Genomic DNA, 27,728 nt, shown 5'->3' with positions numbered 1-27,728 from the left:
TCTCCATTGCACTGCGCACACTACAAAACGCTCCCCAAACTTGGCACTCACCCACGCAGCCGACTTTTCCGACTTTCCACGAAGCTCCCGCTAGTGACAGCATTATTTATAGTTCGACGTCGCGCCAAAGCGAATGAGCACATTTCGCCTACGGCTTAGGCCGCCCTCCTAGTGTGGCTGCTCGGTGTCTGCAGGCAGCGAGGGTCTGCTAGCTTCCTGTGTTCGCACCTATGTCACCTGTGCTTGCTTGTCAGAGACAGACTATCGCAAAACATACAACTCACTCCATGAATTGATTGCTACGGCATCTGTTATCAGCAGTGACAACTAGCAACACCAGTAGCAGCCGACTGCACGCAAAGAATAGGAATGTGCAGTGGGATTTACGTGAACTCGGCGCAAGGCAGATCTTTCCGACATAGGCTTGAGAATCTTACGGGAACACTTGTACTGTTTCTAAATAAAGTGTAGGCGTGGGAGGAGGGTGCCTCCCGCGCACTAATAACAGCACGCTTGCCAATTGTGGATGCTAATCATTCGCTTGTATCTTCCTAGACACATCTGCAGGCTGAGAATTATTCCACTTGCATGGCAAGGTGCGCATGTAGGTGTGTTAAAAATTCTGGAGGCACTGGGTATTGATCCCAGTACCTCTCGCATACTAAGCGAGCGCTCTACCATCTGAGCTACGCCCGCCTCCCGAAGACTAATCGTGCTACATACAGCCATATAGACGACACAGACCCTTGCACTCCCATTATTCAGCAGACAAACACTACCCTCTATGTATCCGTTAGGGTGTCTTTCAGGTTTCGTGCATTCTGTATCGAATCGTAGTTGGCCACAATGAAAGTGGCACGTATAACGTCGAAAATAGAGTTCGGACACCGCTCTGAGTAAGACGAACGTGTTGTCCACCCTCTAGACTTCAATGAGGTTAAGCCGTGATACCTAAGACATATCTGCACTCGATGACACCTCGATAACAGCCGGTCCCCACACTTACATCTTGCTCTCCTTACGTCAGTATACATCATATCAGTCTGTGACGCTGGCTTTGCAACATCTTGCGTGCCTTTAGGTTCGCCGCGACCAACACTTACCATGCACTGACCACAAAAAATGGAAGCGCCGCGGCTTGAACCCTGCACCTTTCACATGCGAAGCGAACGCTCTACCAACTGAGCTACGCCACATGCACGACCAAACTGCGCTATTCCCCATTCTTTGCGACTCTGATGCGCACGGACACGATGGTTGGTTGGTTTGTAGCGGTGAAGGGAGCAGAGTACAAAGGCGCGGACACGTTCATATACACAAAAGTTCCAAGTAGTTTCGATGCTCTGGTATTACAAATGCAAATTCCGTCTGTTTTTAACGTCTTAAATTGATAAGAGCCGTCACAAATTGCTCCGTTTTCACTCCTTGTCGACAATCATACAGCACCTGAGGTAACAAACACATCTCGAGCCCCATTGTGCACTCCATTATTCATGCCAACTCAGTGCCTCGCTCTTTACTACTGTGTACTAATCTTGTCGTCCAACAGCAAAACACTGGGCCACAACAAGTTTCCACGTCTCCATTGCACTGCGCACACTACAAAACGCTCCCCAAACTTGGCACTCACCCACGCAGCCGACTTTTCCGACTTTCCACGAAGCTCCCGCTAGTGACAGCATTATTTATAGTTCGACGTCGCGCCAAAGCGAATGAGCACATTTCGCCTACGGCTTAGGCCGCCCTCCTAGTGTGGCTGCTCGGTGTCTGCAGGCAGCGAGGGTCTGCTAGCTTCCTGTGTTCGCACCTATGTCACCTGTGCTTGCTTGTCAGAGACAGACTATCGCAAAACATACAACTCACTCCATGAATTGATTGCTACGGCATCTGTTATCAGCAGTCACAACTAGCAACACCAGTAGCAGCCGACTGCACGCAAAGAATAGGAATGTGCAGTGGGATTTACGTGAACTCGGCGCAAGGCAGATCTTTCCGACATAGGCTTGAGAATCTTACGGGAACACTTGTACTGTTTCTAAATAAAGTGCAGGCGTGGGAGGAGGGTGCTTCCCGCGCACTAATAACAGCACGCTTGCCAATTGTGGATGCTAATCATTCGCTTGTATCTTCCTAGACACATCTGCAGGCTGAGAATTATTCCACTTGCATGGCAAGGTGCGCATGTAGGTGTGTTAAAAATTCTGGAGGCACTGGGTATTGATCCCAGTACCTCTCGCATACTAAGCGAGCGCTCTACCATCTGAGCTACGCCCGCCTCCCGAAGACTAATCGTGCTACATACAGCCATATAGACGACACAGACCCTTGCACTCCCATTATTCAGCAGACAAACACTACCCTCTATGTATCCGTTAGGGTGTCTTTCAGGTTTCGTGCATTCTGTATCGAATCGTAGTTGGCCACAATGAAAGTGGCACGTATAACGTCGAAAATAGAGTTCGGACACCGCTCTGAGTAAGACGAACGTGTTGTCCACCCTCTAGACTTCAATGAGGTTAAGCCGTGATACCTAAGACATATCTGCACTCGATGACACCTCGATAACAGCCGGTCCCCACACTTACATCTTGCTCTCCTTACGTCAGTATACATCATATCAGTCTGTGACGCTGGCTTTGCAACATCTTGCGTGCCTTTAGGTTCGCCGCGACCAACACTTACCATGCACTGACCACAAAAAATGGAAGCGCCGCGGCTTGAACCCTGCACCTTTCACATGCGAAGCGAACGCTCTACCAACTGAGCTACGCCACATGCACGACCAAACTGCGCTATTCCCCATTCTTTGCGACTCTGATGCGCACGGACACGATGGTTGGTTGGTTTGTAGCGGTGAAGGGAGCAGAGTACAAAGGCGCGGACACGTTCATATACACAAAAGTTCCAAGTAGTTTCGATGCTCTGGTATTACAAATGCAAATTCCGTCTGTTTTTAACGTCTTAAATTGATAAGAGCCGTCACAAATTGCTCCGTTTTCACTCCTTGTCGACAATCATACAGCACCTGAGGTAACAAACACATCTCGAGCCCCATTGTGCACTCCATTATTCATGCCAACTCAGTGCCTCGCTCTTTACTACTGTGTACTAATCTTGTCGTCCAACAGCAAAACACTGGGCCACAACAAGTTTCCACGTCTCCATTGCACTGCGCACACTACAAAACGCTCCCCAAACTTGGCACTCACCCACGCAGCCGACTTTTCCGACTTTCCACGAAGCTCCCGCTAGTGACAGCATTATTTATAGTTCGACGTCGCGCCAAAGCGAATGAGCACATTTCGCCTACGGCTTAGGCCGCCCTCCTAGTGTGGCTGCTCGGTGTCTGCAGGCAGCGAGGGTCTGCTAGCTTCCTGTGTTCGCACCTATGTCACCTGTGCTTGCTTGTCAGAGACAGACTATCGCAAAACATACAACTCACTCCATGAATTGATTGCTACGGCATCTGTTATCAGCAGTCACAACTAGCAACACCAGTAGCAGCCGACTGCACGCAAAGAATAGGAATGTGCAGTGGGATTTACGTGAACTCGGCGCAAGGCAGATCATTCCGACATAGGCATGAGAATCTTACGGGAACACTTGTACTGTTTCTAAATAAAGTGTAGGCGTGGGAGGAGGGTACTTCCCGCGCACTAATAACAGCACGCTTGCCAAATGTGGACGCTAATCATTCGCTTGTATCTTCCTAGACACATCTGCAGGCTGAGAATTATTCCACTTGCATGGCAAGGTGCGCATGTAGGTGTGTTAAAAATTCTGGAGGCACTGGGTATTGATCCCAGTACCTCTCGCATACTACACGAGCGGTCTACCATCTGAGCTACGCCCGCCCTCCCGAAGACTAATGGTGCTACATACAGCCATATAGACGACACAGACCCTTGCACTCCCATTATTCAGCAGACAAACACTACTCTCTATGTATCCGTTAGGGTGTCTTTCAGGTTTCGTGCATTCTGTATCGAATCGTAGTTGGCCACAATGAAAGTGGCACGTATAACGTCGAAAATAGAGTTCGGACACCGCTCTGAGTAAGACGAACGTGTTGTCCACCCTCTAGACTTCAATGAGGTTAAGCCGTGATACCTAAGACAGATCTGCACTCGATGACACCTCGATAACAGCCGGTCCCCACACTTACATCTTGCTCTTCTTACGTCAGTATACATCATATCAGTCTGTGACGCTGGCTTTGCAACATCTTGCGTGCCTTTAGGTTCGCCGCGACCAACACTTACCATGCACTGACCACAAAAAATGGAGGCGCCGCGGCTTGAACCCTGCACCTTTCACATGCGAAGCGAACGCTCTACCAACTGAGCTACGCCACATGCACGACCAAGCTGCGCTATTCCCCATTCTTTGCGACTCTGATGCGCACGGACACGATGGTTGGTTGGTTTGTAGCGGTGAAGGGAGCAGAGTACAAAGGCGCGGACACGTTCATATACACAAAAGTTCCAAGTAGTTTCGATGCTCTGGTATTACAAATGCAAATTCCGTCTGTTTTTAACGTCTTAAATTGAAAGAGCCGTCACAAATTGCTCCGTTTTCACTCCTTGTCGACAATCATACAGCACCTGAGGTAACAAACACATCTCGAGCCCCATTGTGCACTCCATTATTCATGCCAACTCAGTGCCTCGCTCTTTACTACTGTGTACCAATCTTGTCGTTCAACTGCAAAACACTGGGCCACAACAAGTTTCCGCGTCTCCATTGCACTGCGCATACTACAAAACGCTCCCCAAACTTGGCACTCACCCACGCAGCCGACTTTTCCGACTTTCCACGACGCTCACGCATCGCTCACGCTAGTGACAGCATTATTTATAGTTCGACGTCGCGCCAAAGCGAATGAGCACATTTCGCCTACGGCTTAGGCCGCCCTCCTAGTGTGGCTGCTCGGTGTCTGCAGGCAGCGAGGGTCTGCTAGCTTCCTGTGTTCGCACCTATGTCACCTGTGCTTGCTTGTCAGAGACAGACTATCGCAAAACATACAACTCACTCCATGAATTGATTGCTACGGCATCTGTTATCAGCAGTCACAACTAGCAACACCAGTAGCAGCCGACTGCACGCAAAGAATAGGAATGTGCAGTGGGATTTACGTGAACTCGGCGCAAGGCAGATCTTTCCGACATAGGCTTGAGAATCTTACGGGAACACTTGTACTGTTTCTAAATAAAGTGCAGGCGTGGGAGGAGGGTGCTTCCCGCGCACTAATAACAGCACGCTTGCCAATTGTGGATGCTAATCATTCGCTTGTATCTTCCTAGACACATCTGCAGGCTGAGAATTATTCCACTTGCATGGCAAGGTGCGCATGTAGGTGTGTTAAAAATTCTGGAGGCACTGGGTATTGATCCCAGTACCTCTCGCATACTAAGCGAGCGCTCTACCATCTGAGCTACGCCCGCCTCCCGAAGACTAATCGTGCTACATACAGCCATATAGACGACACAGACCCTTGCACTCCCATTATTCAGCAGACAAACACTACCCTCTATGTATCCGTTAGGGTGTCTTTCAGGTTTCGTGCATTCTGTATCGAATCGTAGTTGGCCACAATGAAAGTGGCACGTATAACGTCGAAAATAGAGTTCGGACACCGCTCTGAGTAAGACGAACGTGTTGTCCACCCTCTAGACTTCAATGAGGTTAAGCCGTGATACCTAAGACATATCTGCACTCGATGACACCTCGATAACAGCCGGTCCCCACACTTACATCTTGCTCTCCTTACGTCAGTATACATCATATCAGTCTGTGACGCTGGCTTTGCAACATCTTGCGTGCCTTTAGGTTCGCCGCGACCAACACTTACCATGCACTGACCACAAAAAATGGAAGCGCCGCGGCTTGAACCCTGCACCTTTCACATGCGAAGCGAACGCTCTACCAACTGAGCTACGCCACATGCACGACCAAACTGCGCTATTCCCCATTCTTTGCGACTCTGATGCGCACGGACACGATGGTTGGTTGGTTTGTAGCGGTGAAGGGAGCAGAGTACAAAGGCGCGGACACGTTCATATACACAAAAGTTCCAAGTAGTTTCGATGCTCTGGTATTACAAATGCAAATTCCGTCTGTTTTTAACGTCTTAAATTGATAAGAGCCGTCACAAATTGCTCCGTTTTCACTCCTTGTCGACAATCATACAGCACCTGAGGTAACAAACACATCTCGAGCCCCATTGTGCACTCCATTATTCATGCCAACTCAGTGCCTCGCTCTTTACTACTGTGTACTAATCTTGTCGTCCAACAGCAAAACACTGGGCCACAACAAGTTTCCACGTCTCCATTGCACTGCGCACACTACAAAACGCTCCCCAAACTTGGCACTCACCCACGCAGCCGACTTTTCCGACTTTCCACGAAGCTCCCGCTAGTGACAGCATTATTTATAGTTCGACGTCGCGCCAAAGCGAATGAGCACATTTCGCCTACGGCTTAGGCCGCCCTCCTAGTGTGGCTGCTCGGTGTCTGCAGGCAGCGAGGGTCTGCTAGCTTCCTGTGTTCGCACCTATGTCACCTGTGCTTGCTTGTCAGAGACAGACTATCGCAAAACATACAACTCACTCCATGAATTGATTGCTACGGCATCTGTTATCAGCAGTGACAACTAGCAACACCAGTAGCAGCCGACTGCACGCAAAGAATAGGAATGTGCAGTGGGATTTACGTGAACTCGGCGCAAGGCAGATCTTTCCGACATAGGCTTGAGAATCTTACGGGAACACTTGTACTGTTTCTAAATAAAGTGTAGGCGTGGGAGGAGGGTGCCTCCCGCGCACTAATAACAGCACGCTTGCCAATTGTGGATGCTAATCATTCGCTTGTATCTTCCTAGACACATCTGCAGGCTGAGAATTATTCCACTTGCATGGCAAGGTGCGCATGTAGGTGTGTTAAAAATTCTGGAGGCACTGGGTATTGATCCCAGTACCTCTCGCATACTAAGCGAGCGCTCTACCATCTGAGCTACGCCCGCCTCCCGAAGACTAATCGTGCTACATACAGCCATATAGACGACACAGACCCTTGCACTCCCATTATTCAGCAGACAAACACTACCCTCTATGTATCCGTTAGGGTGTCTTTCAGGTTTCGTGCATTCTGTATCGAATCGTAGTTGGCCACAATGAAAGTGGCACGTATAACGTCGAAAATAGAGTTCGGACACCGCTCTGAGTAAGACGAACGTGTTGTCCACCCTCTAGACTTCAATGAGGTTAAGCCGTGATACCTAAGACATATCTGCACTCGATGACACCTCGATAACAGCCGGTCCCCACACTTACATCTTGCTCTCCTTACGTCAGTATACATCATATCAGTCTGTGACGCTGGCTTTGCAACATCTTGCGTGCCTTTAGGTTCGCCGCGACCAACACTTACCATGCACTGACCACAAAAAATGGAAGCGCCGCGGCTTGAACCCTGCACCTTTCACATGCGAAGCGAACGCTCTACCAACTGAGCTACGCCACATGCACGACCAAACTGCGCTATTCCCCATTCTTTGCGACTCTGATGCGCACGGACACGATGGTTGGTTGGTTTGTAGCGGTGAAGGGAGCAGAGTACAAAGGCGCGGACACGTTCATATACACAAAAGTTCCAAGTAGTTTCGATGCTCTGGTATTACAAATGCAAATTCCGTCTGTTTTTAACGTCTTAAATTGATAAGAGCCGTCACAAATTGCTCCGTTTTCACTCCTTGTCGACAATCATACAGCACCTGAGGTAACAAACACATCTCGAGCCCCATTGTGCACTCCATTATTCATGCCAACTCAGTGCCTCGCTCTTTACTACTGTGTACTAATCTTGTCGTCCAACAGCAAAACACTGGGCCACAACAAGTTTCCACGTCTCCATTGCACTGCGCACACTACAAAACGCTCCCCAAACTTGGCACTCACCCACGCAGCCGACTTTTCCGACTTTCCACGAAGCTCCCGCTAGTGACAGCATTATTTATAGTTCGACGTCGCGCCAAAGCGAATGAGCACATTTCGCCTACGGCTTAGGCCGCCCTCCTAGTGTGGCTGCTCGGTGTCTGCAGGCAGCGAGGGTCTGCTAGCTTCCTGTGTTCGCACCTATGTCACCTGTGCTTGCTTGTCAGAGACAGACTATCGCAAAACATACAACTCACTCCATGAATTGATTGCTACGGCATCTGTTATCAGCAGTCACAACTAGCAACACCAGTAGCAGCCGACTGCACGCAAAGAATAGGAATGTGCAGTGGGATTTACGTGAACTCGGCGCAAGGCAGATCTTTCCGACATAGGCTTGAGAATCTTACGGGAACACTTGTACTGTTTCTAAATAAAGTGCAGGCGTGGGAGGAGGGTGCTTCCCGCGCACTAATAACAGCACGCTTGCCAATTGTGGATGCTAATCATTCGCTTGTATCTTCCTAGACACATCTGCAGGCTGAGAATTATTCCACTTGCATGGCAAGGTGCGCATGTAGGTGTGTTAAAAATTCTGGAGGCACTGGGTATTGATCCCAGTACCTCTCGCATACTAAGCGAGCGCTCTACCATCTGAGCTACGCCCGCCTCCCGAAGACTAATCGTGCTACATACAGCCATATAGACGACACAGACCCTTGCACTCCCATTATTCAGCAGACAAACACTACCCTCTATGTATCCGTTAGGGTGTCTTTCAGGTTTCGTGCATTCTGTATCGAATCGTAGTTGGCCACAATGAAAGTGGCACGTATAACGTCGAAAATAGAGTTCGGACACCGCTCTGAGTAAGACGAACGTGTTGTCCACCCTCTAGACTTCAATGAGGTTAAGCCGTGATACCTAAGACATATCTGCACTCGATGACACCTCGATAACAGCCGGTCCCCACACTTACATCTTGCTCTCCTTACGTCAGTATACATCATATCAGTCTGTGACGCTGGCTTTGCAACATCTTGCGTGCCTTTAGGTTCGCCGCGACCAACACTTACCATGCACTGACCACAAAAAATGGAAGCGCCGCGGCTTGAACCCTGCACCTTTCACATGCGAAGCGATCGCTCTACCAACTGAGCTACGCCACAGGCACGACCAAACTGCGCTATTCCCCATTCTTTGCGACTCTGATGCGCACGGACACGATGGTTGGTTGGTTTGTAGCGGTGAAGGGAGCAGAGTACAAAGGCGCGGACACGTTCATATACACAAAAGTTCCAAGTAGTTTCGATGCTCTGGTTTTACAAATGCAAATTCCGTCTGTTTTTAACGTCTTAAATTGAAAGAGCCGTCACAAATTGCTCCGTTTTCACTCCTTGTCGACAATCATACAGCACCTGCGGTAACAAACACATCTCGAGCCCCATTGTGCACTCCATTATTCATGCCACTCAGTGCCTCGCTCTTTACTACTGTGTACCAATCTGGTCGTCCAACTGCAAAACACTGGGCCACAACAAGTTTCCGCGTCTCCATTGCACTGCGCATACTACAAAACGCTCCCCAAACTTGGCACTACCCACGCAGCCGACTTTTCCGACTTTCCACGACGCTCACGCTAGTGACAGCATTATTTATAGTTCGACGTCGCGCCAAAACGAATGAGCACATTTCGCCTACGGCTTAGGCCGCCCTCCTAGTGTGGCTGCTCGGTGTCTGCAGGCAGCTGAGGTCTGCTAGCTCCCTGTGTTCGCACCTATGTCACCTGTGCTTGCTTGTCAGAGACAGACTATCGCAAAACATACAACTCACTCCATGAATTGATTGCTACGGCATCTGTTATCAGCAGTCACAACTAGCAACACCAGTAGCAGCCGACTGCACGCAAAGAATAGGAATGTGCAGTGTTTCCGACATAGGCTTGAGAATCTTACGGGAACACTTGTACTGTTTCTAAATAAAGTGTAGGCGTGGGAGGAGGGTGCTTCCCGCGCACTAATAACAGCACGCTTGCCAATTGTGGATGCTAATCATTCGCTTGTATCTTCCTAGACACATCTGCAGGCTGAGAATTATTCCACTTGCATGGCAAGGTGCGCATGTAGGTGTGTTAAAAATTCTGGAGGCACTGGGTATTGATCCCAGTACCTCTCGCATACTAAGCGAGCGCTCTACCATCTGAGCTACGCCCGCCTCCCGAAGACTAATCGTGCTACATACAGCCATATAGACGACACAGACCCTTGCACTCCCATTATTCAGCAGACAAACACTACCCTCTATGTATCCGTTAGGGTGTCTTTCAGGTTTCGTGCATTCTGTATCGAATCGTAGTTGGCCACAATGAAAGTGGCACGTATAACGTCGAAAATAGAGTTCGGACACCGCTCTGAGTAAGACGAACGTGTTGTCCACCCTCTAGACTTCAATGAGGTTAAGCCGTGATACCTAAGACATATCTGCACTCGATGACACCTCGATAACAGCCGGTCCCCACACTTACATCTTGCTCTCCTTACGTCAGTATACATCATATAAGTCTGTGACGCTGGCTTTGCAACATCTTGCGTGCCTTTAGGTTCGCCGCGACCAACACTTACCATGCACTGACCACAAAAAATGGAAGCGCCGCGGCTTGAACCCTGCACCTTTCACATGCGAAGCGAACGCTCTACCAACTGAGCTACGCCACATGCACGACCAAACTGCGCTATTCCCCATTCTTTGCGACTCTGATGCGCACGGACACGATGGTTGGTTGGTTTGTAGCGGTGAAGGGAGCAGAGTACAAAGGCGCGGACACGTTCATATACACAAAAGTTCCAAGTAGTTTCGATGCTCTGGTATTACAAATGCAAATTCCGTCTGTTTTTAACGTCTTAAATTGATAAGAGCCGTCACAAATTGCTCCGTTTTCACTCCTTGTCGACAATCATACAGCACCTGAGGTAACAAACACATCTCGAGCCCCATTGTGCACTCCATTATTCATGCCAACTCAGTGCCTCGCTCTTTACTACTGTGTACTAATCTTGTCGTCCAACAGCAAAACACTGGGCCACAACAAGTTTCCACGTCTCCATTGCACTGCGCACACTACAAAACGCTCCCCAAACTTGGCACTCACCCACGCAGCCGACTTTTCCGACTTTCCACGAAGCTCCCGCTAGTGACAGCATTATTTATAGTTCGACGTCGCGCCAAAGCGAATGAGCACATTTCGCCTACGGCTTAGGCCGCCCTCCTAGTGTGGCTGCTCGGTGTCTGCAGGCAGCGAGGGTCTGCTAGCTTCCTGTGTTCGCACCTATGTCACCTGTGCTTGCTTGTCAGAGACAGACTATCGCAAAACATACAACTCACTCCATGAATTGATTGCTACGGCATCTGTTATCAGCAGTCACAACTAGCAACACCAGTAGCAGCCGACTGCACGCAAAGAATAGGAATGTGCAGTGGGATTTACGTGAACTCGGCGCAAGGCAGATCTTTCCGACATAGGCTTGAGAATCTTACGGGAACACTTGTACTGTTTCTAAATAAAGTGTAGGCGTGGGAGGAGGGTGCTTCCCGCGCACTAATAACAGCACGCTTGCCAATTGTGGATGCTAATCATTCGCTTGTATCTTCCTAGACACATCTGCAGGCTGAGAATTATTCCACTTGCATGGCAAGGTGCGCATGTAGGTGTGTTAAAAATTCTGGAGGCACTGGGTATTGATCCCAGTACCTCTCGCATACTAAGCGAGCGCTCTACCATCTGAGCTACGCCCGCCTCCCGAAGACTAATCGTGCTACATACAGCCATATAGACGACACAGACCCTTGCACTCCCATTATTCAGCAGACAAACACTACCCTCTATGTATCCGTTAGGGTGTCTTTCAGGTTTCGTGCATTCTGTATCGAATCGTAGTTGGCCACAATGAAAGTGGCACGTATAACGTCGAAAATAGAGTTCGGACACCGCTCTGAGTAAGACGAACGTGTTGTCCACCCTCTAGACTTCAATGAGGTTAAGCCGTGATACCTAAGACATATCTGCACTCGATGACACCTCGATAACAGCCGGTCCCCACACTTACATCTTGCTCTCCTTACGTCAGTATACATCATATCAGTCTGTGACGCTGGCTTTGCAACATCTTGCGTGCCTTTAGGTTCGCCGCGACCAACACTTACCATGCACTGACCACAAAAAATGGAAGCGCCGCGGCTTGAACCCTGCACCTTTCACATGCGAAGCGAACGCTCTACCAACTGAGCTACGCCACATGCACGACCAAACTGCGCTATTCCCCATTCTTTGCGACTCTGATGCGCACGGACACGATGGTTGGTTGGTTTGTAGCGGTGAAGGGAGCAGAGTACAAAGGCGCGGACACGTTCATATACACAAAAGTTCCAAGTAGTTTCGATGCTCTGGTATTACAAATGCAAATTCCGTCTGTTTTTAACGTCTTAAATTGATAAGAGCCGTCACAAATTGCTCCGTTTTCACTCCTTGTCGACAATCATACAGCACCTGAGGTAACAAACACATCTCGAGCCCCATTGTGCACTCCATTATTCATGCCAACTCAGTGCCTCGCTCTTTACTACTGTGTACTAATCTTGTCGTCCAACAGCAAAACACTGGGCCACAACAAGTTTCCACGTCTCCATTGCACTGCGCACACTACAAAACGCTCCCCAAACTTGGCACTCACCCACGCAGCCGACTTTTCCGACTTTCCACGAAGCTCCCGCTAGTGACAGCATTATTTATAGTTCGACGTCGCGCCAAAGCGAATGAGCACATTTCGCCTACGGCTTAGGCCGCCCTCCTAGTGTGGCTGCTCGGTGTCTGCAGGCAGCGAGGGTCTGCTAGCTTCCTGTGTTCGCACCTATGTCACCTGTGCTTGCTTGTCAGAGACAGACTATCGCAAAACATACAACTCACTCCATGAATTGATTGCTACGGCATCTGTTATCAGCAGTCACAACTAGCAACACCAGTAGCAGCCGACTGCACGCAAAGAATAGGAATGTGCAGTGGGATTTACGTGAACTCGGCGCAAGGCAGATCTTTCCGACATAGGCTTGAGAATCTTACGGGAACACTTGTACTGTTTCTAAATAAAGTGCAGGCGTGGGAGGAGGGTGCTTCCCGCGCACTAATAACAGCACGCTTGCCAATTGTGGATGCTAATCATTCGCTTGTATCTTCCTAGACACATCTGCAGGCTGAGAATTATTCCACTTGCATGGCAAGGTGCGCATGTAGGTGTGTTAAAAATTCTGGAGGCACTGGGTATTGATCCCAGTACCTCTCGCATACTAAGCGAGCGCTCTACCATCTGAGCTACGCCCGCCTCCCGAAGACTAATCGTGCTACATACAGCCATATAGACGACACAGACCCTTGCACTCCCATTATTCAGCAGACAAACACTACCCTCTATGTATCCGTTAGGGTGTCTTTCAGGTTTCGTGCATTCTGTATCGAATCGTAGTTGGCCACAATGAAAGTGGCACGTATAACGTCGAAAATAGAGTTCGGACACCGCTCTGAGTAAGACGAACGTGTTGTCCACCCTCTAGACTTCAATGAGGTTAAGCCGTGATACCTAAGACATATCTGCACTCGATGACACCTCGATAACAGCCGGTCCCCACACTTACATCTTGCTCTCCTTACGTCAGTATACATCATATCAGTCTGTGACGCTGGCTTTGCAACATCTTGCGTGCCTTTAGGTTCGCCGCGACCAACACTTACCATGCACTGACCACAAAAAATGGAAGCGCCGCGGCTTGAACCCTGCACCTTTCACATGCGAAGCGAACGCTCTACCAACTGAGCTACGCCACATGCACGACCAAACTGCGCTATTCCCCATTCTTTGCGACTCTGATGCGCACGGACACGATGGTTGGTTGGTTTGTAGCGGTGAAGGGAGCAGAGTACAAAGGCGCGGACACGTTCATATACACAAAAGTTCCAAGTAGTTTCGATGCTCTGGTATTACAAATGCAAATTCCGTCTGTTTTTAACGTCTTAAATTGATAAGAGCCGTCACAAATTGCTCCGTTTTCACTCCTTGTCGACAATCATACAGCACCTGAGGTAACAAACACATCTCGAGCCCCATTGTGCACTCCATTATTCATGCCAACTCAGTGCCTCGCTCTTTACTACTGTGTACTAATCTTGTCGTCCAACAGCAAAACACTGGGCCACAACAAGTTTCCACGTCTCCATTGCACTGCGCACACTACAAAACGCTCCCCAAACTTGGCACTCACCCACGCAGCCGACTTTTCCGACTTTCCACGAAGCTCCCGCTAGTGACAGCATTATTTATAGTTCGACGTCGCGCCAAAGCGAATGAGCACATTTCGCCTACGGCTTAGGCCGCCCTCCTAGTGTGGCTGCTCGGTGTCTGCAGGCAGCGAGGGTCTGCTAGCTTCCTGTGTTCGCACCTATGTCACCTGTGCTTGCTTGTCAGAGACAGACTATCGCAAAACATACAACTCACTCCATGAATTGATTGCTACGGCATCTGTTATCAGCAGTGACAACTAGCAACACCAGTAGCAGCCGACTGCACGCAAAGAATAGGAATGTGCAGTGGGATTTACGTGAACTCGGCGCAAGGCAGATCTTTCCGACATAGGCTTGAGAATCTTACGGGAACACTTGTACTGTTTCTAAATAAAGTGTAGGCGTGGGAGGAGGGTGCCTCCCGCGCACTAATAACAGCACGCTTGCCAATTGTGGATGCTAATCATTCGCTTGTATCTTCCTAGACACATCTGCAGGCTGAGAATTATTCCACTTGCATGGCAAGGTGCGCATGTAGGTGTGTTAAAAATTCTGGAGGCACTGGGTATTGATCCCAGTACCTCTCGCATACTAAGCGAGCGCTCTACCATCTGAGCTACGCCCGCCTCCCGAAGACTAATCGTGCTACATACAGCCATATAGACGACACAGACCCTTGCACTCCCATTATTCAGCAGACAAACACTACCCTCTATGTATCCGTTAGGGTGTCTTTCAGGTTTCGTGCATTCTGTATCGAATCGTAGTTGGCCACAATGAAAGTGGCACGTATAACGTCGAAAATAGAGTTCGGACACCGCTCTGAGTAAGACGAACGTGTTGTCCACCCTCTAGACTTCAATGAGGTTAAGCCGTGATACCTAAGACATATCTGCACTCGATGACACCTCGATAACAGCCGGTCCCCACACTTACATCTTGCTCTCCTTACGTCAGTATACATCATATCAGTCTGTGACGCTGGCTTTGCAACATCTTGCGTGCCTTTAGGTTCGCCGCGACCAACACTTACCATGCACTGACCACAAAAAATGGAAGCGCCGCGGCTTGAACCCTGCACCTTTCACATGCGAAGCGAACGCTCTACCAACTGAGCTACGCCACATGCACGACCAAACTGCGCTATTCCCCATTCTTTGCGACTCTGATGCGCACGGACACGATGGTTGGTTGGTTTGTAGCGGTGAAGGGAGCAGAGTACAAAGGCGCGGACACGTTCATATACACAAAAGTTCCAAGTAGTTTCGATGCTCTGGTATTACAAATGCAAATTCCGTCTGTTTTTAACGTCTTAAATTGATAAGAGCCGTCACAAATTGCTCCGTTTTCACTCCTTGTCGACAATCATACAGCACCTGAGGTAACAAACACATCTCGAGCCCCATTGTGCACTCCATTATTCATGCCAACTCAGTGCCTCGCTCTTTACTACTGTGTACTAATCTTGTCGTCCAACAGCAAAACACTGGGCCACAACAAGTTTCCACGTCTCCATTGCACTGCGCACACTACAAAACGCTCCCCAAACTTGGCACTCACCCACGCAGCCGACTTTTCCGACTTTCCACGAAGCTCCCGCTAGTGACAGCATTATTTATAGTTCGACGTCGCGCCAAAGCGAATGAGCACATTTCGCCTACGGCTTAGGCCGCCCTCCTAGTGTGGCTGCTCGGTGTCTGCAGGCAGCGAGGGTCTGCTAGCTTCCTGTGTTCGCACCTATGTCACCTGTGCTTGCTTGTCAGAGACAGACTATCGCAAAACATACAACTCACTCCATGAATTGATTGCTACGGCATCTGTTATCAGCAGTCACAACTAGCAACACCAGTAGCAGCCGACTGCACGCAAAGAATAGGAATGTGCAGTGGGATTTACGTGAACTCGGCGCAAGGCAGATCTTTCCGACATAGGCTTGAGAATCTTACGGGAACACTTGTACTGTTTCTAAATAAAGTGCAGGCGTGGGAGGAGGGTGCTTCCCGCGCACTAATAACAGCACGCTTGCCAATTGTGGATGCTAATCATTCGCTTGTATCTTCCTAGACACATCTGCAGGCTGAGAATTATTCCACTTGCATGGCAAGGTGCGCATGTAGGTGTGTTAAAAATTCTGGAGGCACTGGGTATTGATCCCAGTACCTCTCGCATACTAAGCGAGCGCTCTACCATCTGAGCTACGCCCGCCTCCCGAAGACTAATCGTGCTACATACAGCCATATAGACGACACAGACCCTTGCACTCCCATTATTCAGCAGACAAACACTACCCTCTATGTATCCGTTAGGGTGTCTTTCAGGTTTCGTGCATTCTGTATCGAATCGTAGTTGGCCACAATGAAAGTGGCACGTATAACGTCGAAAATAGAGTTCGGACACCGCTCTGAGTAAGACGAACGTGTTGTCCACCCTCTAGACTTCAATGAGGTTAAGCCGTGATACCTAAGACATATCTGCACTCGATGACACCTCGATAACAGCCGGTCCCCACACTTACATCTTGCTCTCCTTACGTCAGTATACATCATATCAGTCTGTGACGCTGGCTTTGCAACATCTTGCGTGCCTTTAGGTTCGCCGCGACCAACACTTACCATGCACTGACCACAAAAAATGGAAGCGCCGCGGCTTGAACCCTGCACCTTTCACATGCGAAGCGATCGCTCTACCAACTGAGCTACGCCACAGGCACGACCAAACTGCGCTATTCCCCATTCTTTGCGACTCTGATGCGCACGGACACGATGGTTGGTTGGTTTGTAGCGGTGAAGGGAGCAGAGTACAAAGGCGCGGACACGTTCATATACACAAAAGTTCCAAGTAGTTTCGATGCTCTGGTTTTACAAATGCAAATTCCGTCTGTTTTTAACGTCTTAAATTGAAAGAGCCGTCACAAATTGCTCCGTTTTCACTCCTTGTCGACAATCATACAGCACCTGCGGTAACAAACACATCTCGAGCCCCATTGTGCACTCCATTATTCATGCCACTCAGTGCCTCGCTCTTTACTACTGTGTACCAATCTGGTCGTCCAACTGCAAAACACTGGGCCACAACAAGTTTCCGCGTCTCCATTGCACTGCGCATACTACAAAACGCTCCCCAAACTTGGCACTACCCACGCAGCCGACTTTTCCGACTTTCCACGACGCTCACGCTAGTGACAGCATTATTTATAGTTCGACGTCGCGCCAAAACGAATGAGCACATTTCGCCTACGGCTTAGGCCGCCCTCCTAGTGTGGCTGCTCGGTGTCTGCAGGCAGCTGAGGTCTGCTAGCTCCCTGTGTTCGCACCTATGTCACCTGTGCTTGCTTGTCAGAGACAGACTATCGCAAAACATACAACTCACTCCATGAATTGATTGCTACGGCATCTGTTATCAGCAGTCACAACTAGCAACACCAGTAGCAGCCGACTGCACGCAAAGAATAGGAATGTGCAGTGTTTCCGACATAGGCTTGAGAATCTTACGGGAACACTTGTACTGTTTCTAAATAAAGTGTAGGCGTGGGAGGAGGGTGCCTCCCGCGCACTAATAACAGCACGCTTGCCAATTGTGGATGCTAATCATTCGCTTGTATCTTCCTAGACACATCTGCAGGCTGAGAATTATTCCACTTGCATGGCAAGGTGCGCATGTAGGTGTGTTAAAAATTCTGGAGGCACTGGGTATTGATCCCAGTACCTCTCGCATACTAAGCGAGCGCTCTACCATCTGAGCTACGCCCGCCTCCCGAAGACTAATCGTGCTACATACAGCCATATAGACGACACAGACCCTTGCACTCCCATTATTCAGCAGACAAACACTACCCTCTATGTATCCGTTAGGGTGTCTTTCAGGTTTCGTGCATTCTGTATCGAATCGTAGTTGGCCACAATGAAAGTGGCACGTATAACGTCGAAAATAGAGTTCGGACACCGCTCTGAGTAAGACGAACGTGTTGTCCACCCTCTAGACTTCAATGAGGTTAAGCCGTGATACCTAAGACATATCTGCACTCGATGACACCTCGATAACAGCCGGTCCCCACACTTACATCTTGCTCTCCTTACGTCAGTATACATCATATAAGTCTGTGACGCTGGCTTTGCAACATCTTGCGTGCCTTTAGGTTCGCCGCGACCAACACTTACCATGCACTGACCACAAAAAATGGAAGCGCCGCGGCTTGAACCCTGCACCTTTCACATGCGAAGCGAACGCTCTACCAACTGAGCTACGCCACATGCACGACCAAACTGCGCTATTCCCCATTCTTTGCGACTCTGATGCGCACGGACACGATGGTTGGTTGGTTTGTAGCGGTGAAGGGAGCAGAGTACAAAGGCGCGGACACGTTCATATACACAAAAGTTCCAAGTAGTTTCGATGCTCTGGTATTACAAATGCAAATTCCGTCTGTTTTTAACGTCTTAAATTGATAAGAGCCGTCACAAATTGCTCCGTTTTCACTCCTTGTCGACAATCATACAGCACCTGAGGTAACAAACACATCTCGAGCCCCATTGTGCACTCCATTATTCATGCCAACTCAGTGCCTCGCTCTTTACTACTGTGTACTAATCTTGTCGTCCAACAGCAAAACACTGGGCCACAACAAGTTTCCACGTCTCCATTGCACTGCGCACACTACAAAACGCTCCCCAAACTTGGCACTCACCCACGCAGCCGACTTTTCCGACTTTCCACGAAGCTCCCGCTAGTGACAGCATTATTTATAGTTCGACGTCGCGCCAAAGCGAATGAGCACATTTCGCCTACGGCTTAGGCCGCCCTCCTAGTGTGGCTGCTCGGTGTCTGCAGGCAGCGAGGGTCTGCTAGCTTCCTGTGTTCGCACCTATGTCACCTGTGCTTGCTTGTCAGAGACAGACTATCGCAAAACATACAACTCACTCCATGAATTGATTGCTACGGCATCTGTTATCAGCAGTCACAACTAGCAACACCAGTAGCAGCCGACTGCACGCAAAGAATAGGAATGTGCAGTGGGATTTACGTGAACTCGGCGCAAGGCAGATCTTTCCGACATAGGCTTGAGAATCTTACGGGAACACTTGTACTGTTTCTAAATAAAGTGTAGGCGTGGGAGGAGGGTGCTTCCCGCGCACTAATAACAGCACGCTTGCCAATTGTGGATGCTAATCATTCGCTTGTATCTTCCTAGACACATCTGCAGGCTGAGAATTATTCCACTTGCATGGCAAGGTGCGCATGTAGGTGTGTTAAAAATTCTGGAGGCACTGGGTATTGATCCCAGTACCTCTCGCATACTAAGCGAGCGCTCTACCATCTGAGCTACGCCCGCCTCCCGAAGACTAATCGTGCTACATACAGCCATATAGACGACACAGACCCTTGCACTCCCATTATTCAGCAGACAAACACTACCCTCTATGTATCCGTTAGGGTGTCTTTCAGGTTTCGTGCATTCTGTATCGAATCGTAGTTGGCCACAATGAAAGTGGCACGTATAACGTCGAAAATAGAGTTCGGACACCGCTCTGAGTAAGACGAACGTGTTGTCCACCCTCTAGACTTCAATGAGGTTAAGCCGTGATACCTAAGACATATCTGCACTCGATGACACCTCGATAACAGCCGGTCCCCACACTTACATCTTGCTCTCCTTACGTCAGTATACATCATATCAGTCTGTGACGCTGGCTTTGCAACATCTTGCGTGCCTTTAGGTTCGCCGCGACCAACACTTACCATGCACTGACCACAAAAAATGGAAGCGCCGCGGCTTGAACCCTGCACCTTTCACATGCGAAGCGAACGCTCTACCAACTGAGCTACGCCACATGCACGACCAAACTGCGCTATTCCCCATTCTTTGCGACTCTGATGCGCACGGACACGATGGTTGGTTGGTTTGTAGCGGTGAAGGGAGCAGAGTACAAAGGCGCGGACACGTTCATATACACAAAAGTTCCAAGTAGTTTCGATGCTCTGGTATTACAAATGCAAATTCCGTCTGTTTTTAACGTCTTAAATTGATAAGAGCCGTCACAAATTGCTCCGTTTTCACTCCTTGTCGACAATCATACAGCACCTGAGGTAACAAACACATCTCGAGCCCCATTGTGCACTCCATTATTCATGCCAACTCAGTGCCTCGCTCTTTACTACTGTGTACTAATCTTGTCGTCCAACAGCAAAACACTGGGCCACAACAAGTTTCCACGTCTCCATTGCACTGCGCACACTACAAAACGCTCCCCAAACTTGGCACTCACCCACGCAGCCGACTTTTCCGACTTTCCACGAAGCTCCCGCTAGTGACAGCATTATTTATAGTTCGACGTCGCGCCAAAGCGAATGAGCACATTTCGCCTACGGCTTAGGCCGCCCTCCTAGTGTGGCTGCTCGGTGTCTGCAGGCAGCGAGGGTCTGCTAGCTTCCTGTGTTCGCACCTATGTCACCTGTGCTTGCTTGTCAGAGACAGACTATCGCAAAACATACAACTCACTCCATGAATTGATTGCTACGGCATCTGTTATCAGCAGTCACAACTAGCAACACCAGTAGCAGCCGACTGCACGCAAAGAATAGGAATGTGCAGTGGGATTTACGTGAACTCGGCGCAAGGCAGATCTTTCCGACATAGGCTTGAGAATCTTACGGGAACACTTGTACTGTTTCTAAATAAAGTGCAGGCGTGGGAGGAGGGTGCTTCCCGCGCACTAATAACAGCACGCTTGCCAATTGTGGATGCTAATCATTCGCTTGTATCTTCCTAGACACATCTGCAGGCTGAGAATTATTCCACTTGCATGGCAAGGTGCGCATGTAGGTGTGTTAAAAATTCTGGAGGCACTGGGTATTGATCCCAGTACCTCTCGCATACTAAGCGAGCGCTCTACCATCTGAGCTACGCCCGCCTCCCGAAGACTAATCGTGCTACATACAGCCATATAGACGACACAGACCCTTGCACTCCCATTATTCAGCAGACAAACACTACCCTCTATGTATCCGTTAGGGTGTCTTTCAGGTTTCGTGCATTCTGTATCGAATCGTAGTTGGCCACAATGAAAGTGGCACGTATAACGTCGAAAATAGAGTTCGGACACCGCTCTGAGTAAGACGAACGTGTTGTCCACCCTCTAGACTTCAATGAGGTTAAGCCGTGATACCTAAGACATATCTGCACTCGATGACACCTCGATAACAGCCGGTCCCCACACTTACATCTTGCTCTCCTTACGTCAGTATACATCATATCAGTCTGTGACGCTGGCTTTGCAACATCTTGCGTGCCTTTAGGTTCGCCGCGACCAACACTTACCATGCACTGACCACAAAAAATGGAAGCGCCGCGGCTTGAACCCTGCACCTTTCACATGCGAAGCGATCGCTCTACCAACTGAGCTACGCCACAGGCACGACCATACTGCGCTATTCCCCATTCTTTGCGACTCTGATGCGCACGGACACGATGGTTGGTTGGTTTGTAGCGGTGAAGGGAGCAGAGTACAAAGGCGCGGACACGTTCATATACACAAAAGTTCCAAGTAGTTTCGATGCTCTGGTTTTACAAATGCAAATTCCGTCTGTTTTTAACGTCTTAAATTGAAAGAGCCGTCACAAATTGCTCCGTTTTCACTCCTTGTCGACAATCATACAGCACCTGCGGTAACAAACACATCTCGAGCCCCATTGTGCACTCCATTATTCATGCCACTCAGTGCCTCGCTCTTTACTACTGTGTACCAATCTGGTCGTCCAACTGCAAAACACTGGGCCACAACAAGTTTCCGCGTCTCCATTGCACTGCGCATACTACAAAACGCTCCCCAAACTTGGCACTACCCACGCAGCCGACTTTTCCGACTTTCCACGACGCTCACGCTAGTGACAGCATTATTTATAGTTCGACGTCGCGCCAAAACGAATGAGCACATTTCGCCTACGGCTTAGGCCGCCCTCCTAGTGTGGCTGCTGGGTGTCTGCAGGCAGCGAGGGTCTGCTAGCTCCCTGTGTTCGCACCTATGTCACCTGTGCTTGCTTGTCAGAGACAGACTATCGCAAAACATACAACTCACTCCATGAATTGATTGCTACGGCATCTGTTATCAGCAGTCACAACTAGCAACACCAGTAGCAGCCGACTGCACGCAAAGAATAGGAATGTGCAGTGTTTCCGACATAGGCTTGAGAATCTTACGGGAACACTTGTACTGTTTCTAAATAAAGTGTAGGCGTGGGAGGAGGGTGCTTCCCGCGCACTAATAACAGCACGCTTGCCAATTGTGGATGCTAATCATTCGCTTGTATCTTCCTAGACACATCTGCAGGCTGAGAATTATTCCACTTGCATGGCAAGGTGCGCATGTAGGTGTGTTAATAATTCTGGAGGCACTGGGTATTGATCCCAATACCTCTCCCATACTAAGCGAGCGCTCTACCATCTGAGCTACGCCCGCCCCCCCGAAGACTGATGGTGCTACATACAGCCATATAGACGACACAGACCCTTGCACTCCCATTATTCAGCAGACAAACACTACTCTCTATGTATCCGTTAGGGTGTCTTTCAGGTTTCGTGCATTCTGTATCGAATCGTAGTTGGCTACAATGAAAGTGGCACGTATAACGTCGAAAATAGAGTTCGGACACCGCTCTGAGTAAGACGAACGTGTTGTCCACCCTCTAGACTTCAATGAGGTTAAGCCGTGATACCTAAGACATATCTGCACTCGATGACACCTCGATAACAGCCGGTCCCCACACTTACATCTTGCTCTCCTTACGTCAGTATACATCATATCAGTCTGTGACGCTGGCTTTGCAACATCTTGCGTGCCTTTAGGTTCGCCGCGACCAACACTTACCATGCACTGACCACAAAAAATGGAAGCGCCGCGGCTTGAACCCTGCACCTTTCACATGCGAAGCGAACGCTCTACCAACTGAGCTACGCCACATGCACGACCAAACTGCGCTATTCCCCATTCTTTGCGACTCTGATGCGCACGGACACGATGGTTGGTTGGTTTGTAGCGGTGAAGGGAGCAGAGTACAAAGGCGCGGACACGTTCATATACACAAAAGTTCCAAGTAGTTTCGATGCTCTGGTATTACAAATGCAAATTCCGTCTGTTTTTAACGTCTTAAATTGATAAGAGCCGTCACAAATTGCTCCGTTTTCACTCCTTGTCGACAATCATACAGCACCTGAGGTAACAAACACATCTCGAGCCCCATTGTGCACTCCATTATTCATGCCAACTCAGTGCCTCGCTCTTTACTACTGTGTACTAATCTTGTCGTCCAACAGCAAAACACTGGGCCACAACAAGTTTCCACGTCTCCATTGCACTGCGCACACTACAAAACGCTCCCCAAACTTGGCACTCACCCACGCAGCCGACTTTTCCGACTTTCCACGAAGCTCCCGCTAGTGACAGCATTATTTATAGTTCGACGTCGCGCCAAAGCGAATGAGCACATTTCGCCTACGGCTTAGGCCGCCCTCCTAGTGTGGCTGCTCGGTGTCTGCAGGCAGCGAGGGTCTGCTAGCTTCCTGTGTTCGCACCTATGTCACCTGTGCTTGCTTGTCAGAGACAGACTATCGCAAAACATACAACTCACTCCATGAATTGATTGCTACGGCATCTGTTATCAGCAGTCACAACTAGCAACACCAGTAGCAGCCGACTGCACGCAAAGAATAGGAATGTGCAGTGGGATTTACGTGAACTCGGCGCAAGGCAGATCTTTCCGACATAGGCTTGAGAATCTTACGGGAACACTTGTACTGTTTCTAAATAAAGTGCAGGCGTGGGAGGAGGGTGCTTCCCGCGCACTAATAACAGCACGCTTGCCAATTGTGGATGCTAATCATTCGCTTGTATCTTCCTAGACACATCTGCAGGCTGAGAATTATTCCACTTGCATGGCAAGGTGCGCATGTAGGTGTGTTAAAAATTCTGGAGGCACTGGGTATTGATCCCAGTACCTCTCGCATACTAAGCGAGCGCTCTACCATCTGAGCTACGCCCGCCTCCCGAAGACTAATCGTGCTACATACAGCCATATAGACGACACAGACCCTTGCACTCCCATTATTCAGCAGACAAACACTACCCTCTATGTATCCGTTAGGGTGTCTTTCAGGTTTCGTGCATTCTGTATCGAATCGTAGTTGGCCACAATGAAAGTGGCACGTATAACGTCGAAAATAGAGTTCGGACACCGCTCTGAGTAAGACGAACGTGTTGTCCACCCTCTAGACTTCAATGAGGTTAAGCCGTGATACCTAAGACATATCTGCACTCGATGACACCTCGATAACAGCCGGTCCCCACACTTACATCTTGCTCTCCTTACGTCAGTATACATCATATCAGTCTGTGACGCTGGCTTTGCAACATCTTGCGTGCCTTTAGGTTCGCCGCGACCAACACTTACCATGCACTGACCACAAAAAATGGAAGCGCCGCGGCTTGAACCCTGCACCTTTCACATGCGAAGCGATCGCTCTACCAACTGAGCTACGCCACAGGCACGACCAAACTGCGCTATTCCCCATTCTTTGCGACTCTGATGCGCACGGACACGATGGTTGGTTGGTTTGTAGCGGTGAAGGGAGCAGAGTACAAAGGCGCGGACACGTTCATATACACAAAAGTTCCAAGTAGTTTCGATGCTCTGGTTTTACAAATGCAAATTCCGTCTGTTTTTAACGTCTTAAATTGAAAGAGCCGTCACAAATTGCTCCGTTTTCACTCCTTGTCGACAATCATACAGCACCTGCGGTAACAAACACATCTCGAGCCCCATTGTGCACTCCATTATTCATGCCACTCAGTGCCTCGCTCTTTACTACTGTGTACCAATCTGGTCGTCCAACTGCAAAACACTGGGCCACAACAAGTTTCCGCGTCTCCATTGCACTGCGCATACTACAAAACGCTCCCCAAACTTGGCACTACCCACGCAGCCGACTTTTCCGACTTTCCACGACGCTCACGCTAGTGACAGCATTATTTATAGTTCGACGTCGCGCCAAAACGAATGAGCACATTTCGCCTACGGCTTAGGCCGCCCTCCTAGTGTGGCTGCTCGGTGTCTGCAGGCAGCGAGGGTCTGCTAGCTCCCTGTGTTCGCACCTATGTCACCTGTGCTTGCTTGTCAGAGACAGACTATCGCAAAACATACAACTCACTCCATGAATTGATTGCTACGGCATCTGTTATCAGCAGTCACAACTAGCAACACCAGTAGCAGCCGACTGCACGCAAAGAATAGGAATGTGCAGTGTTTCCGACATAGGCTTGAGAATCTTACGGGAACACTTGTACTGTTTCTAAATAAAGTGTAGGCGTGGGAGGAGGGTGCTTCCCGCGCACTAATAACAGCACGCTTGCCAATTGTGGATGCTAATCATTCGCTTGTATCTTCCTAGACACATCTGCAGGCTGAGAATTATTCCACTTGCATGGCAAGGTGCGCATGTAGGTGTGTTAATAATTCTGGAGGCACTGGGTATTGATCCCAATACCTCTCCCATACTAAGCGAGCGCTCTACCATCTGAGCTACGCCCGCCCCCCCGAAGACTGATGGTGCTACATACAGCCATATAGACGACACAGACCCTTGCACTCCCATTATTCAGCAGACAAACACTACTCTCTATGTATCCGTTAGGGTGACTTTCAGGTTTCGTGCATTCTGTATCGAATCGTAGTTGGCTACAATGAAAGTGGCACGTATAACGTCGAAAATAGAGTTCGGACACCGCTCTGAGTAAGACGAACGTGTTGTCCACCCTCTAGACTTCAATGAGGTTAAGCCGTGATACCTAAGACAGATCTGCACTCGATGACACCTCGATAACAGCCGGTCCCCACACTTACATCTTGCTCTCCTTACGTCAGTATACATCATATCAGTCTGTGACGCTGGCTTTGCAACATCTTGCGTGCCTTTAGGTTCGCCACGACCAACACTTACCATGCACTCACCACAAAAAATGGAGGCGCCGCGGCTTGAACCCTGCACCTTTCACATGCAAAGCGAACGCTCTACCAACTGAGCTACGCCACATGCACGACCAAACTGCGCTATTCCCCATTCTTTGCGACTCTGATGCGCACGGACACGATGGTTGGTTGGTTTGTAGCGGTGAAGGGAGCAGAGTACAAAGGCGCGGACACGTTCATATACACAAAAGTTCCAAGTAGTTTCGATGCTCTGGTATTACAAATGCAAATTCCGTCTGTTTTTAACGTCTTAAATTGATAAGAGCCGTCACAAATTGCTCCGTTTTCACTCCTTGTCGACAATCATACAGCACCTGAGGTAACAAACACATCTCGAGCCCCATTGTGCACTCCATTATTCATGCCAACTCAGTGCCTCGCTCTTTACTACTGTGTACTAATCTTGTCGTCCAACAGCAAAACACTGGGCCACAACAAGTTTCCACGTCTCCATTGCACTGCGCACACTACAAAACGCTCCCCAAACTTGGCACTCACCCACGCAGCCGACTTTTCCGACTTTCCACGAAGCTCCCGCTAGTGACAGCATTATTTATAGTTCGACGTCGCGCCAAAGCGAATGAGCACATTTCGCCTACGGCTTAGGCCGCCCTCCTAGTGTGGCTGCTCGGTGTCTGCAGGCAGCGAGGGTCTGCTAGCTTCCTGTGTTCGCACCTATGTCACCTGTGCTTGCTTGTCAGAGACAGACTATCGCAAAACATACAACTCACTCCATGAATTGATTGCTACGGCATCTGTTATCAGCAGTCACAACTAGCAACACCAGTAGCAGCCGACTGCACGCAAAGAATAGGAATGTGCAGTGGGATTTACGTGAACTCGGCGCAAGGCAGATCATTCCGACATAGGCATGAGAATCTTACGGGAACACTTGTACTGTTTCTAAATAAAGTGTAGGCGTGGGAGGAGGGTACTTCCCGCGCACTAATAACAGCACGCTTGCCAAATGTGGACGCTAATCATTCGCTTGTATCTTCCTAGACACATCTGCAGGCTGAGAATTATTCCACTTGCATGGCAAGGTGCGCATGTAGGTGTGTTAAAAATTCTGGAGGCACTGGGTATTGATCCCAGTACCTCTCGCATACTACACGAGCGGTCTACCATCTGAGCTACGCCCGCCCTCCCGAAGACTAATGGTGCTACATACAGCCATATAGACGACACAGACCCTTGCACTCCCATTATTCAGCAGACAAACACTACTCTCTATGTATCCGTTAGGGTGTCTTTCAGGTTTCGTGCATTCTGTATCGAATCGTAGTTGGCCACAATGAAAGTGGCACGTATAACGTCGAAAATAGAGTTCGGACACCGCTCTGAGTAAGACGAACGTGTTGTCCACCCTCTAGACTTCAATGAGGTTAAGCCGTGATACCTAAGACAGATCTGCACTCGATGACACCTCGATAACAGCCGGTCCCCACACTTACA

Source organism: Schistocerca gregaria, chromosome 10, assembly GCF_023897955.1.
Source record: "Schistocerca gregaria isolate iqSchGreg1 chromosome 10, iqSchGreg1.2, whole genome shotgun sequence".
Classification (NCBI taxonomy): Eukaryota; Metazoa; Arthropoda; class Insecta; order Orthoptera; family Acrididae; genus Schistocerca; species Schistocerca gregaria.
Note: the sequence above shows the minus strand (reverse complement) of the source record.